Genomic DNA, 15,421 nt, shown 5'->3' with positions numbered 1-15,421 from the left:
GGAGACATGTTGGGAACAAGCCTCCCAAAATCTGGACATAAACTGGCCCCCAAACTGGTCATAAATAAAATCTCTGCGGCATTGTGATATGTCCATAATGGCCCTAATACCCAAGCTGGAAGGTTGTGGGTTTACAGGACTGAGGGCAAGGAACACCTGGCCAGCCCAGGGTGGAAAACCGCTTAAAGGCATTCTTAAGCCACAAGCAAAAGCAAGAGTGATCTGTGTCTTAAGGGCATGTTCCTGCTGCAATTAATTCCGCCCATCCCTTCGTTTCCCATAAGGGATACTTTTAGTTAATTTAATATCTATAGAAACAACGCTAATGACTGGTTTGCTGTTAATAAATATGTGGGTAAATCTCTGTTTGGGGCTTTCAGCTCTGAAGGCTGTGAGACCCCTGATTTCCCACTTCACACCTCTATATTTCTGTGTGTGTGTCTTTAATTTCTCTAGCACTACTGGGTTCGGGTCTCCCTGATGGAGCTGGTCTCGGCAAGGTAGAATATGAAGTCACTTATTTATTGGTTTCTTAAACATAGTTCAGACAAGTGGAGGTCTAATATGCTTTGTGTTTGTGTCACCACCGAAATCTCCTATCGGATTGTGATCACCTGTGTTGGAGGAGAGGCCTGGTGGGAGGTAACTGGATCATGGTGGCATATTTTCCCCTTGCCGGTCGTTCTCATGATAGTAAGTTCTCACCAGATCTGTTTGTTTAAAAGTGTGTAGCACTGCCCCTTTCACTGTCTTCCTCCTGCTCTGGCCATGTAAGACATGCCCGCTGCCCCTTTGCCTTCTGCCATGATTGCAAGTTTCCTGAGACCTCCCCAGCCATGCTTCCTGTACAGCCTGTGGAACTGCGAGCCTGTTAAACTTCTTTTCTCTATGGCAATGTGAAAACAAACTAATACAGAAAATGTGTACAGACAGAGGGGCATTGCAATAAAAATACCTGAAAATGTGAAAGCAGCTTTGGAACTGGATAATGGGCAGAGGCTAGAACAGTTTGGAGGGCTCAGAAGAAGACAGGAAAATAAGTGAGTTTGGAACTTCCTAGAGGCTTGTTAAATTGTTGTGACCGAAATGCTGATAGTGATATAGACAGTAAGTCCAGGGTGAGGAGATCTCAGATAGAGATGAGAAACTTATTGGAAACTGGAGCATAGCTCACTTTTGTTATGCATGAGCAAAGAGATGACCTGAAATTAAAATTTTTATTTAAAAGGGAAACAGAGGATAGAAGTTTGGAAAATTTGCAGCCTGACAATGTGGTAGAAAAAAAAACACATGGCCGGGCGCGGTGGCTCAAGCCTGTAATCCCAGCACTTTGGGAGGCCGAGACGGGCAGATCACGAGGTCAGGAGATCGAGACCATCCTGGCTAATACGCTGAAACCCCGTCTCTACTAAAAATACAAAAACTAGCTGGGCGAGGTGGTGGGCGCCTGTAGTCCCAGCTACTCGGGAGGCTGAGGCAGGAGAATGGCGTAAACCCGGGAGGCAGAGCTTGCAGTGAGCTGAGATCTGGCCACTGCACTCCAGTCCCGGCGACAGAGCGAGACTCCGTCTCAAAAAAAAAAAAAAAAAAAAAAAAAAAAAAAAAAAAAAAGAAAAAAAAAACACATTTTCTGAGGAGGGATGGCTGAAGAAATTTGCATAAGTAAAGAAGAACTGAATGTTAATAACCAAGACAATAGGAAAAATGCCTCAAAAGCATGTCAGAGACCTTCTAGGCAGCGCCTTGCATCACAGGCCTGGAAGCCTAGGAGGGAAGAACTTGTGGGCTGGGCCCAGGGCCCCACTGCCCTGGACACTGCTCACTGTGTTGCAGCTGCTCCAGCTCCAGCCATGGCTAAATTGTCCCAGATAGATCCCAGGCTACTGGTCCAGACAGTGCAAGTAGTAAGCCTTGGAGGCTTCCATGTGGCAGTAAGCCTGCGGATGCACAGAGGGCAAGAGTTGAGGCTTAGGAGCCTCCACCTAGATTTCAGAGGATGTGTGGAAACACCTGGATGTCCAAGCAGAAGTCTGCTGCATGGATGTGGCCTTCGTGGAGAACCTCTACTAGGGCAGTGTAGAAGAGAAATGTGGGACTGGAGCACCCACACAGAGTCCCCACTGGGGCACTGCCTAGTAGAACCGTGAGAAGAGGGCTACCACTCTCCAAACGGCAGAATGGTACATCCACTGACAGCTTGCACTGAGATCCTGGAAAAGCCACAGGCACTCAATACCAGTCCTTGAAAGCAGCCATGGGCACCTGCTAAGCCCTGCAGAACCACAGGTGTGGAGCTGCTCAAGGTCTTGCAATCCACCCCTTGCTTCAGTGTGGCCTGAATGTGAGACATGGAATCAAAGGAGATTATTTTGGAGCTTTAAAATTTAATGACTACTCTGCTGGGTTTTGAACTTGTTCAGGGCCTGTAGCCTCTCTCCTTTAGCTGATTTCTTCCTTTTTGTTCAGGTGTATTTGCCCAATGTCTGTACTCTCATTGTATCTTGGAAGTAACTAATTTGTTTTTTATTTTACAGGCTCATGCAGAAGGGCCTTGCCTTTTCTCAGACAACACTCTGGACTGTGGACTCTTGAGTTCATGCTGAAATGAGTTAAGACATGGGGGAATTTTGAGAAGGGATGATTGTGTTTTGCAATGTGGGAAAGACATGAGATATGCGAGAGGCCAGTTACAAAATAATATGGTTTAGATTTAGTGTCCCTGCCCAAATATCATGTCAAATTGTAATCCCCAATGTTGGTGGAAGGGCTTGGTCAGAGATTATTTGATCATGGGGCAGGTTTCCCCATTGCTATTCTTGTGATAGTGAATGAGTTCTCATGAGATCTGGTTGTTAACAAATGTGTAGCACCTTCCCCTTGACTCTCTTTCTCCTTCTCTGGCCAAGTAAGATTGCTAGCTTCAAAAAATAAACACAACATTTCCTGTATGGCTGGATAATCTAATTAGTACAGAAACATGGCTAGGCAATGCAGAGATTTCAGGAGTTATATCGGAATTCATGATGTTGGATGTGTGAGAAAAAAGTAGTGTTGGTCATTCTTTATTATACTGATTTCAACTCCCTTAGTAAGAAAAGTAGTATACAAGGTTCTTATCCTCAGTTTCCTACTCCACACTTTAACAAGATTCCCTGGGGTAAGGAACCAGAAGAGGCAATGATAAATGAACTCAAAGTTAAGGGAAAAATGTCCAATACAGAGACTTTTTTTCAACAAAGGCTGCCATTTTAGAATCACAGAATAAATCATAAGCTTCCCCACTCTTCATTAACAATGAGTAATTTTGATCTTTGTACTGCATGGATATGGACAGATTTATGGAAATGAATATATATATATATTTAATGTGAAACCAAATGAATAGGAGGATATAAAAGAGAAATTTCAATGATATGCAGTCTTTCTGAGAACAATCTACAATAATTATATGAGAAATAAATCAAATTTTTATCGTGACACCACTTTACCCAATCTTAGAACTTCTGCATGAACATGAAGGCTCATGTCCTCATGCCAGCAAACAAATGCCAGCAAAACAAATACAAAAATGTAGAGAGTTTCTAGAATTGGCAAAATAAAATGATAATTTTAAGCAAACATGTGTATGCATTATGATAAAGTAGAAGGTTTATCAAATTTAATTCATTTTAACATAAAATTTTGTTTTCTGAAGTGAAATACAAGAAAAACAACAACAAAAAATCCCAGGGTAGGACTTCCAACTAGGGTCAAATGAAGAAACTGGTAAATTGTTTTCTCAAAAAGCAATGATGAATCTGGACAAAATTAACAAAAATAGCCATTTCAAAATTCTGAAAATTGAACAAAAAGGTATAGCACAATCTAAGAGCACTTTAGCTGATAAACTGCTAAACTTAGGGTAAGAAGACTGATAATCAGTGGCATTCCAGCCATAGGCTGCTCCCTGCTCTCCCCAGTTTCGCCAACATGCAACTACTGGCAGGAAGGGCAGACCATGAGGATTAGTAGCTCAGCCCTAGCTGAAGAGGGTGCAAACAATTTGGACCACTGGGTAATGCCCAGGTCCAGTGACACTGTTGATATACCTGATTATTTTGGAACCAAGCAAAAAGCCAATGCCTCCAGTATCTGGCCTCTACAAGACTGGAATTGCGTGGATATAGCATGCATATAGCTGTGGCTACATGTATGTGCAGCTGAGATTGGAGAGGGCCCAGGCCAACCACATGTTCTTTGTCAACCCAGAGGCTGTCCACATGCCCATAGGAGAGACACAAAAGGAGCCAGTAAACTTAGGCTAACATGAAAATAGCCTGAACTTGGAATTTCTTCACTATCCACACACAGATAAATTTGCAAAGAAAAAACCTTGTTGGTTTGAGGTGGTTGAGCACAACTGGTGCCCAGTCACTCACTAGCAACTAACCTATGCATAAACAGAGTGACTCCTATGAGCCAGTCTTAAAAAATGAGAAGAAATTTTTAAAAACGAGAACAAATTTAAAAAAAACAAACTGGCTGGGCATGGTGACTTATTATGCCTGTAATCCCAGAACTTTGGAGAGCTGAAGTGGGAGGATCACCTGAGGTCAGGAGTTCAAGACCAGCCTGACCAACATGGTGAAACCCTGTCTCTACTAGAAATACAAAAATCAGCTGGGCATGGTGTAGGCACCTGTAATTCCAGCTACTTGGGAGGCTAAGGCAGGAGAATCACTTGAACCCACAAGGCAGATGTTGCAGTGATCTGAGATTGCACTGCTGTACTCCAGTCTGGGTGACAGAGTGAGATGGTCCAAAAATAAAAATAAAAAATAAAAAATGAGTAGAGGAATCGGAGTAGAGCCACTCACTAAAGGAGAAAGAGTTTTCATAGATTTATCTCAGGCAACTAAGTAAGACACAAACACAAAATAAACAAATAAACTTTTAAAAAACTGGCAACAATAACCACCATAGGGGAGGGAGAATCAGAATCCAGACCTGCTATAATGATCTAAAATGTCCAGTTTTCAATAAAAATCTATAAGGCATGCAAAGAAATAAGAAAGTTTCTCCCCATAATTGGGGAGGAAAAAGCAGTTAAAAGAAATTGTTTATAACTGTTCTCAGATGCTAGATTTAGAAGAAAAAATTTAAATGCAGTTATTATAAACATCATCAAAGAACTAATGAAAACCAACTTTAAAGAATTAAAGAGAGAGCTGAAGAGATGGCTAAATAGGAACAGCTCCAGTCTGCAGCTCCCAGAGAGATTGACACAGAAGGCGGGTGATTTCTGCATTTCCAACTGAGGTGCCCAGTTCATCTCACTGGGACTGGTTGGAGAGTGGGTGCAGCCCATGGAGGGCCAGCTGAAGCAGGGTAGTGAGTTGCCTCAACCTTGAAAATGCAAGGGGTCGGGGGACTTCCCTTTCCTACCCAAAGGAAGCTGTGAGAGACTATACTGGGAGGAATGGTGCACTCCGGCCCAGATACTGCGCTTTTCCCATGATCTTTGCAACCAGCAGATGAGGAGATTTCCTCCAGTGCCTGGCACCTGGCTCAGTGGGTCCCACCCCCCACAGAACCCAGCAAACTAAGATCCACGGGCTTGAAATTCTTGCTGCTAGCACAGCAGTCTGAGGTGGACCTGGGACACTCAAGCTTGGTTGGGGGAGGGGTGTCCACCATTGCTGAGGCTTGAGTAGGCAGTTTTACCCTCAAAGTGTAAACAAAGCATTCATGAAGTTCAAACTGGGTGGAACCCACCGCAGCTCAGCAAAGCTGAGTGTCTCTCTAGATTTCTCCTCTCTGGTCAGGGAATCTCTGAAACACAGGCAGCAGCCCCTGTCAGGTACTTACAGATAAAACCCCCATCTCCCTGTGACAGAGCACCTGGGGGAAGGGGTGGCTGGGAGTGCAGCTTTAGCAGGCTTAAACATCCGTGTCTGACAGCTCTGAAGAAAGTAGCAGTGCTCCCAGCACAGTATTCGAGTTCCGGTAAGGGACAGACTGCCTCCTCAGGTGGGTCTCTGACCCCCATGTATCCTAACTGGGAGACACCTCTCAGTAGGGGCCAACAGACATCTCATATAGGAGAGCTCTCACTGGCATGTGGCAGGTGACCCTCTGGGATGAAGCTTCCAGAGGAAAGAACAGGCAGCAATCTTTGCTGTTCTGTAGTCTTCACCGGTGACACCCAGGCAAACAGAGTCTGGAGCAGATCTCCAGCAAACTCTGGCAGACCTGCAGCAGAGGAGCTTGACTCTTGGAAAACTAACAAACAGAAAGGAATAGTATCAACATCAACAAAAAGCATGTCCACTCAGAGACCACATCCAAAGATCATTAACATCAAAGACCAAAGGCAGATAAATCCATGAAGATGGGGAGAAACCAGAGCAAAAAGGCTGAAAATTCCAAAAACCAGAATGCCTCTTCTCCTCCAAAGGATCACAACTCCTTGCCAGCAAGGGAACAAAATTGGATGGAGAATAAGTCTGATGAACTGACAGAAGTAGGCTTGGGAAGTTGGGTAATCACAAACTCCTATGAGCTAAAGGAGTATGTTCTAGCCCAAATGCAAGGAAGCTAAGAACCTTGAAAAAAGGCTAGACGAATTGCTAACTAAAATAACCAGTGTAGAGAAGAACATAAATGATCTGATGGAGCTGAAAAACACAGCAAGAGAACTTCATGAAGCATACACAAGTATCGGGAGCTGAATCAATCAAGCAGACGAAAAGATATCAGAGACTAAAGATCAACTCAGTGAAACAAAGCAAGAAGATAAAATTAGAGAAAAAGAGTGAAAAGAAACAAAGAAAGCCTCCACAAAATATGGGACTATGTGAAAAGACCAAATCTACATTTGATTGGTGTACCTGAAAGTGATGGGGAGAATGGAACCAAGTTGGGAAACACTCTTCAGGATATTATCCAGGAGAACTTCCACAACCTAGCAAGGCAGGCCAACATTCAAATTCAGGAAATAGAGAGAACACCACAAAGATATTCCTCAAGAAGACCAACCCAAGACACATAATCGTCAGATTCACCAAGGTTGAAATGAAGGAAAAAATGTTAAGGGCAGCCAGAGAGAAAAGTCAGGTTATCCATAAAGGGAAGCCCATCAGACTAATAGTGGATCTCTCTGCAGAAACCCTACAAGCCAGAGAACACCACAAAAATATTCCTTGAGAAGACCAAACCCAAGACACATAATCATCAGATTCACCAAGGTTGAAATGAAGGAAAAAATGTTAAGGGCAGCCAGAGAGAAAAGTCGGGTTACCCACAAAGGAAAGCCCGTCAGACTAACAGTGGATATCTCGGCAGAAACCCTACAAGCCAGAAGAGAATGGGGGACAATATTTCACATTCTTAAAGGAATTTTCAACCCAGAATTTCATATCCAGCTAAACAAAGCTTCATAAGCAAAGGAGAAATAAAATCATTTACAGACAAGCAAATGCTGAGAGATTTTGTCACTACCAGGCCTGCCTTACAAGAGCTCTTGAAGGAAGCACTAAACATGTAAAGGAGCAACTGGTACCAACCACTGAAAAAACATACCAAATTCTAAAGACCATTGACACTATAAAGAAACTACATCAACTAACAGGCAAATTAAGCAGCTAGCATCATAATGACAGGATCAAATTCACACATAACAATATTAACCTTAAATGTAAATGGGCTAAAAGCCCCAATTAAAAGACACAGACTGGCAAATTGGATAAAGAGTAAAGACCCATGGGTGCACTGTATTCAGGAGACCCATCTCATGTGCAAAGACATATATTGGCTTGAAATAAAGGGATGGAGGAATAAGCAAATGGAAAGCAAAAGAAATCAGGGATTGCAATCCTAGTCTCTGATAAAACAGACTTTAAACCAACAATGATCAAAAGAGACAAAGAAGGCCATTACATAATATCAAAGGGATCAATGCAACAAGAAGAGCTAACTATCCTAAATATTTATTCATGAAACACAGGAGCACCCAGATTCATAAAGTAAATTCTTAGAGACCTACAAAGAGACTTATACTCCCACACAATAATAGTAGCAGACTTTAACACCCTACTGTCAATATTAGACACATCAATGAGACAGAAAATTAACAAGGATATCCAAGACTTCAACTCAGTTCTGGACCAAGCAGACCGAATAGACATCTACAGAACTCCCTATCCCAAATCAACAGAATATACATTCTTCTCAGTATCACATCATACTTATTCTAAAATTGACCACACAAAAGGAAATAAAACACTCCTCAGCAAATGCAAAAAAACAGAAATCATAACAGTCTTTCAGACCACAGTGCAATCCAATTAGAACTCAGCATTAGGAAACTCACCCAAAACTGCACAACTACATGGAAACTGAACAACCTGCTCCCGAATGACTACTGAGTAAATAATGAAATTAAGGCAGAAATAAAGATGTTCTTTGAAACCAATGGGAACAAAGGCACAGCATACCAGACTCCCTGGGATACTTTTAAAGCAGCATGTAGAGGGAAATTTATAGCACTAAATGCCCACAAGAGAAAGCTGAAAAGATCTAAAATTGACACCCTAACATCACAATTAAAAGAACTAGAGAAGCAAGAGCAAACAAATTCAAAAGCTAGCAAAGACAAGAAATAACTAAGATCAGAGCAGAACTGAAGGAGAGAGAGAAACAACAAATCCTTCCAAAAATCAATGAATCCAGGAGCTGGCTTTTTGAAAACATCAACAAAATAGATAGACTACTAGCCAGACTAACAAAGAAGAAAAGGGAGAAGAATCAAACAGACACAATAAAAGATGATAAAGGGGATATCACCACCAATCCCACAGAAATACAAAGTACCATCAGAGAATACTAATAAACACCTCTATGCAAATAAACTAGAAAATCTAGAAGAAATGGAGAAATTACTGAAATAATATACATCCTCCAAAGACTAAACCAGAAAGAAGTTGAATCCCTGAATAGACCAACAACAAGTTCTGAAATTGAGAAATTGGCCTACCAACCAAAAAAGTCCAGGACCAGACAAATTCACAGCCAAATTTTACCAGAGGTACAGACAGGAGCTGGTACCATTCCTTCTGAAACTATTCCAATCAGTAGAAAAAGAGGGAATCCTCCTTAACTCATTTTATGAGCTCAGCATCATCCTGATACCAAAACCTGGCCAAGACACAACAAAAAAAAAGAAAATTTTAGGCCAATATCCCTGATGAACATCGATGCGAAAATCCTCAATAAAATGCTGGCAAACCAAATCCATTAGCACATCAAAAAGCTTATCCACTACTATCAAGTCGGCTTCATCCCTGGGATGCAAATCTGGTTCAAAATACACAAATCAATATATGTAATCCATCACATAAACAGAACCAATAACAACAACAAAAAAAACCATGATTATCTCAATAGATGCAGAAAAGGCCTTTGACAAAATTCAACAGCCCTCTATGCTAAAAACTGTCAATAAACTAGGTATTGATGGAATGTATTGCAAAATAATAAGATTATTTATGACAAACTCACAGGCAATATCATACTGAATGGGCAAAAGCTGGAAGCATTCCCTTTGAAAACTGGCACAAGATGAGGATGCCCTCTCTCAATACTCCTATTCAACATAGTATTGGAAGTTCTGGCCAGGGCTATCAGGCAAGAGAAAGAAATAAAGGGTATTCAATTAGGAAAAGAGGAAGTCAAATTGTCCCTGTTTGCAGATGACATGATTGTATATTTAGAAAATCCCATCATCTCAACCCTAAATATCCTCAAGCTGAGAAGCAACTCCAGAAAAGTCTCAGGATACAAAATCAATGTGCAAAAATTACAAGCATTCCTATACACCAATAGCAGACAAACAGAGAGTCAAATCATGAGTCAACTCACATTCACAATTGCTACAAAGAGAATAAAATACGTAGGAATCCAACTTACAAGGAATGTGAAGGACCTCTTCAAGGAGAACTACAAACCACTGCTCAAGGAAATAAGAGAGGACACAATCAAATGGAAAAACATTCCATGCTCATGGATAGGAAGAATCAGTCTCATGAAAATGGCCATACTGTCCAAAATAATTTATAGATTCAATGCTATCCCCATCAAGCTACCATTGACTTTCTTCAAAGAATTGGAAAAACAAAACTACTTTAAATTTCATATGGAACCAAAAAAGAGCCCACATAGCCAAGACAATCCTAAGCAAAAAGAACAAAGCTGGCGGCATCAAGCTACCTGACTTCAAACTATACTACAAAGCTATAGTAACAAAAACAGCATGGTACTGGTACCAAAACAGATATATAGACCAATGGAACAGAACAGAGGCCTCAGAAATAACACCACACATCTACAACCATCTGATCTTTGACAAACCTGACAAAAACAAGCAATGGGGAAAGAATTCCCTATTTAATAAATGGTGTTGGGAAAACTTGGTAGCCATATACATAAAGCTGAAACTGGATCCCTTCCTTACACCTTATACAAAAATTAACTCAAGATGGATTAAAGACTTAAATGTAAGACCTAAAACCATAAAAACCCTAGAAGAAAACCTAGGCAATACCTTTCACAACATAGGCATGGGCAAAGACTTCATAACTAAAACACCAAAAACAATGGCAACAAAATCCAAAATTGGCAAATGTAATCTAATTAAACTAAAGAGCTTCTGCACAGCAAAAGAAACTATCATCAGAGTGATCAGGCAACCTACAGAATGGGAGAAAAATTTTGCAATCTATCCACCTGACAAAGGGCTAATATCCAGAATCTACAAAGAACTTAAACAAATTTACAAGAGGCCGGGCGCGGTGGCTCAAGCCTGTAATCCCAGCACTTTGGGAGGCCGAGACGGGCGGATCACGAGGTCAGGAGTTCGAGACCATCCTGGCTAACACAGTGAAACCCCGTCTCTACTAAAAAATACAAAAAAACTAGCCGGGCGAGGTGGCTGGCGCCTGTTGTCCCAGCTACTTGGGAGGCTGAGGCAGGAGAATGGCGTAAACCCGGGAGGCGGAGCTTGCAGTGAGCTGAGATCCGGCCACTGCACTCCAGATCGGGCGACAGAGCAAGACTCCGTCTCAAAAAAAAAAAAAAACAAATTTACAAGAAAAAAAAATCAATAAGTAGGCAAAGGATATAAACAGACATTTCTCAAAAGAAGACATTTATGCAGCCAACAAACATATGAAAAAAAGCTCCTCATCACTGGTCATTACAGAAATGCAAATCAAAACCAAAATGAGATGCCATCTTATGCCAGTGAGAATGGCGATCATTAGAAAGTCAGAAAACAACAGATGCTGGAGAGGATGTGGAGGAATAGGAATGCTTTTACACTGTTGGTGGTGAGTGTAAATTAGTTCAACCATTGTGGAAGACAGTGTGGCAATTCCTCAAGGATCTGGAGCTAGAAATACCATTGACCCAGCAATCCCATTACTAGGTATATACCCAAAGGATTATAAATCATTCTACTATAAAGACACATGCACACATATGTTTATTGAGGGACTGTTCACAATAGCAAAGACTTTGAACCAACCCAAATGCCCATCAAAGATAGACTGGATAAAGAAAATGTGGCACATATACACCATGAAATATTATCCAGCCATAAAAAAGGATGAATTCATGTCCTTTGTAGGGACATGAATGAAGCTGGAAATCATCATTCTCAGCAAAGTAATACAAGAACAGAAAACCAAACACAGCATGTTCTCACTCATAAGTGGGTGTTGAACAATGAGGACACATGGACACAGGGAGGGAAGCATCACACACACGGGCCTGTTGGGGGGCGGGGGGACCGTATGAGGGATAGCATTAGGAGAAATACCTAATATAGATGACAAGTTGATGGGTGCAGCAAACCACCATGGAACATGTATACCTATGTAACAAACCTGCCCGTTCTTCACATGTACCCCAGAACTTTAATAATTAAAAAAAAAAAAAAAGAATTAAAGTGTGACGACAAAGTCAGTAAATAGGGATTCTGAAGAAGGGGATAAAAAATATAAAAAAGAACCAAAAATAAATCTTTCAGTTAAAGATTACAAGAAATTAAATGAAAACTTCACTAGCGGAGTCAACACCAGATTCAAAATGGCAGAGGAATCAGTGAACACATAGATCAATAAAGATTACCCAATCCAAAAATAGAGAAAAACAAGACTAAAAAAAATGACCAAGTACTCAGACTTGTGCGATAACATCAGAGTTTCAACATACATGCAATGGAAGACCAAAAGAAAAGGAAAGACGATAGGGCCAGAAAAACTATTTGAGTAAATAATAGCCAAAATTTTCTCACATTTTTCATATGGACAGGTAAGCGTCAGAAATGACAATTGCATATGGATTACTATTTAAGACTGTGTATATCTTTTTTCATATATTTTCTTACCTTCTTTAAAAATTCAAAATTGAGTAAAGTGAAACTTATAATGCGCTTTATTGGATTTAGAGCATATAAAATGTAATGTATATGGTAATAATAACAAAAAGAAAAACAGAGGAAATAGAGCCATATTAGGGCAAGATTACAATACTTTTCCAGAATTAAGTTAGCATAAAGTGGTATACTATCATCCTTAGACTAGCCAGTAAGAACATAATTTAAAAAATAGATAAGACATCAAATACAGAATACTTCAAATTACTCATTTAATATATAAGACTGTCAAGTAGAAACAGAGATACAAGAAACACAGGAGACATTATATAAAAAATAGCAAAACAGTCAATGTTACTTCAGCCATATTAATAATTACATTAAATGTGGAATAGTTTAAACACCTCACACAAAAGGCAGACATTGTCAGACTGGGAAAAAAACAATATCCAACTATACACAATCTATAGGAAACACTCCTTCTATTCAAAGACACAAATTATTTGAAAGTAAAAGAATATGGAAACCCCGTCTCTACTAAAAAAAAATACAAAAAACTAGCCGAGCGAGGTCGCGGGCGCCTGTAGTCCCAGCTACTCTGGAGGCTGAGGCAGGAGAATGGCGTGAACCCGGGAGGTGGAGCTTGCAGTGAGCTGAGATCTGGCCACTGCACTCCAGCCTGGGCGGCAGAATGAGTCTCCGCCTCAAGAAAAAAAAAAAAAAGAATATGAAAAGATATACCATACAAACATTACCCAAGAGACAGAAGCAATGGCTATTTTAAGAAACAAAATAGACTTTAAGATAAAACATGTTGCTAGAGTGAAAAAGAGACATTTCATAATGATAAGAAAGTCAAAATATTAATATGATAGCAGTTAAGAATGCATATTCACTAACTATACAGATTCCAAATATATGCAGCAAAAACTGACAGAATTTAAAGAAGGAAAAGAAAAATGTAACAATTATACTTGAAGATTTCAGTATCTTATTTTCAGTAATTGATAGAATACCCAGGGAAAAATCCACAAGAATACGGAATACTTAAACAACATTGTCAAAACTAACTTGCTGTGTATACAATATTCCATCCAAATACTATAGAATACATTTTCCTTTGTATAGACTATTCTCTAGGATAAACCACATGTTAAGCCTAGAGTAAAAAACTGCAGCATATTGGCTAAATCCAGCCTGCCACAATTTTGTGGGGGATGGGGGAGAGGAATGAATAAAGTTTTATTGGAATACAACCACAATTATGCATTTACCTAATGCTGGGGGAAGCTTTCACACTGCAACAATGGAGTTGGATACTGCAGGACACACCATATGACTTGCAAAACCAAATATATATATAACAGGGTTTTATTAAAAAAAAAAATACTGTAACCCCTCTAGTAGGCCCTTAAAAAGTCCTAACAAATTTAAAAGGATGAAATTTATACAACATATTTTATCTAATTACAACAGTTAAATCAGAAATGAATAACAGAAAAAAAGTCTTAAAAATCTCCAAGTATTTGAAAATGAAACAACACTTCTAAATAAACTAAGGGTCAAAGAAGTAATCACAAAAGAAACTGAAAAATATTTCAAGAGAATGAAAAATTTTGTAATAGAAGGAAAAAGCTGAAGGAATAACACTGTTTACAAAACTTAACAGAAAACAACCATAATCAACATGATATTATTGGGTGAGAAAATAGGCATACATATCAATGGATAATAATTGAGAGTCCAAAAATAAATTACACAATAAATAATACAATAAAGGTGCTATGACAATTCAGTGGGATAAAAGATCATCTTTTCAAGGAAGAGTGCTGAAATAATTGGATATTAACATGCATAAAGATGAATTTATATCCTTTTCTCATACTATACACAAAATTTAGCTTGAAATAGATCAAAGACTTAAATATAAGAGCTAAAATTCTACAATTTTTAGATAAAAAAAGATAGAAGAAAATCTCTAGGACTTCACTTGAACAAATAGTTCTTAGATGAGACACCAAAAGCACAAACCATATAAAAATAAATCAGTCAACTGAATGTAATCAATATTTAAAATGTTTGCACTTCCAAAGACAATGGAAAATGGAAAGACATTAACAAAATGGAAAGACAGCCATAGACTGGATATACACATGTGCAAATCATTTATCCAGCAAGGGACTTCTATTCAGAATATAGGAATATCTGCTACATAAAAAGAACTATTACAATTCAAAAATAATAGATAAAAAACAATTAAAAAATAAAGGATCCTTACAAAAATTAACATACTCTTACCATCCAATCCAGCAATCACATTCCTTGGTATTTACCCAAACGAGTTGAAAATATGTTCACACAAAAAACTGCACATGGATCCTTAAGCAGCTTTTTTCAAAACTGTGAAAACTTGGAAGCAACCAAGATGTGGTTCAGCAGATGAGTGGATAAATAAGCTGTAGTACATCCAGATAATGGAATATGACTCAGGATTGAAATGAAATGAGCTATCAAGCCATGAGAAGACATGGGAGAAACTTAATGCAAAAAGTCAATCTGAAAAGACTACATACTATATGATTCCAACTATATGGCACTGTGGAAAAGGTAAAACTATGGAGACAGTAAAAAGATGAGTGGTTACCAGGGGTTAGGCAGGAGAGATGAATAGGTGGAACACGGAAAATTTTTAGGGCTGAGAAACAATTCTGTCTGATACTAAAATGGTGGTTTCTTATTAGATATTTGTCCAAATCCGTAAAATGTCCAACACCAAGAGTGAACCCAATGTAAACTGGATTGGGGTGGTGATGTGCTGTCAATGTAGGCTGATCAGTTTTAATAAATGTATCACTCTGGTGCTATATGTTGATAATAGGGGAGGATATGCATGTGTGAAGGCAAGGAGGGATTTTAAAAATCTGTGTACCTTCTTCTCAATTTTACAGTGAACCTAAAACTATTCTAAAGTATAAAGCCATTTTTTAAAAATGGAGGATGAAGGAGATA

At 39.4% G+C, this 15,421-nt stretch overlaps 1 protein-coding gene across 1 annotated transcript in view; it reads right to left on the bottom strand.

Annotated features, from left to right (window-relative positions):
- The window catches only part of ABCA13 (ATP binding cassette subfamily A member 13), a 503,527-nt gene that overhangs the window by 40,286 nt on the left and 447,820 nt on the right, over positions 1-15,421 (bottom strand). The window lies entirely within an intron of this gene.

The sequence above is a fragment of the Trachypithecus francoisi genome, unplaced genomic scaffold (assembly GCF_009764315.1).
Source record: "Trachypithecus francoisi isolate TF-2019V2 unplaced genomic scaffold, Tfra_2.0 Lachesis_group4, whole genome shotgun sequence".
Classification (NCBI taxonomy): domain Eukaryota; kingdom Metazoa; phylum Chordata; class Mammalia; order Primates; family Cercopithecidae; genus Trachypithecus; species Trachypithecus francoisi.
Note: the sequence above shows the minus strand (reverse complement) of the source record. Positions and strands in the feature narration are given on the sequence as shown.